This window comes from Fulmarus glacialis, unplaced genomic scaffold, assembly GCF_000690835.1.
Source record: "Fulmarus glacialis isolate BGI_N327 unplaced genomic scaffold, ASM69083v1 scaffold9157, whole genome shotgun sequence".
Classification (NCBI taxonomy): Eukaryota; Metazoa; Chordata; class Aves; order Procellariiformes; family Procellariidae; genus Fulmarus; species Fulmarus glacialis.
Genome location: NW_009222567.1, coordinates 43,551 through 44,787, shown reverse-complemented (window position 1 = coordinate 44,787; position 1,237 = coordinate 43,551).

The following is a 1,237-nucleotide window of genomic DNA, read 5'->3' as shown; positions in this document are numbered from 1 at the left end:
GACTCACAAAAGCAGTGCATAAAAGAAAAAAGATTTCCTCATAGATGTGGTTTATTTTGCTGCGTGTGTTTATGAAGGAGGCAGTTTCACACCAAGAAACGGATCTGAAGACATCCATGGCCAATTCTTCCTTCACAAAACTCGGAGACAACAGATAGATTTCAATAAGTTGAAATACCTGCCCCATACCTGTGCAATATAAGGACAAATCCTTTTCAGGTGAGGGGTTCAAGGCCTCTAATTATGAGCTGTTTTCCTTAAAAAAAATCAGCTCTGTTCATCTGTTGTCATCAGAGTGCTTGGCTCTGTTTTCTGCTTCAAGAGAACAGACTCGGCCCTGTCACAGCCTTCTGAATGTTTCACCAGGGTGGTGACAAGCCTTTGTGCTGTTTCCTCAGAAAAGGACCATGATACTTGAACCATATGTCATCACTTGAAGCCCACATGAGTTGTAGGACTTCCTTTCTGTGTTAAGGGGAAGATATATTCTTTAGCAAAGTCTTTTATCTGCCTGAATGCAATTTCAGCCAGCCTGAATTTCTTCTAAATGCCTTCCATCTGCTTTCAATTTGACTCTCGCAGGCTTTCAAGGTAGATATATTCTTCTGTTTTGTTTAATTATTTCATCCACACAGAGATACCTTGCTGTGCCAGGTTTACTCTGCCTGCTCTTCATGTCGGGTACAAGCTGAGTACCCACTCTTCTGAGTTTCATGAATTTGACTAGTCTCAACCCAGTTAATGTGCAGCACGTACCTTGTCTATATGAAGCTGACTCCCAGAAGACAGCATTTCAGCAAGCTACAAAGAACAATTCGGAGGCACCACAATTTACCAGAAGGTAATTATTTCTGAGTCTGCATATACTGTAGGAGAGGACTGTGGGTTTTTTTTAACCTGTAGAAACATAGGAACTGACAGGTAACAACACAACAGTGGTGCCTCAAAATCCAGTATCTTGACACAGGCAGTGTCAGCTGCTTCAGAGGAAAAAACAAGGTTTTCTACAGTGCTCAGTTAACAGAGGGTCTATGATCTGAACCAAAACTGTAATTGTCTGACAGTCCACTAACTGCGTTCCTCCAAACCCAGGTCACAAGCGTGATGCCACAAAAGCCAATGGATGCTTTAGTCTAGCAGAAGGGGAAGATTTTTTTTTTTCAAAAAAAAATTTTAAATCAAAGTTTGATGCCTTGATCTCATCCTTCAAATCTTATCCCAGCACTGTGGATTTAAA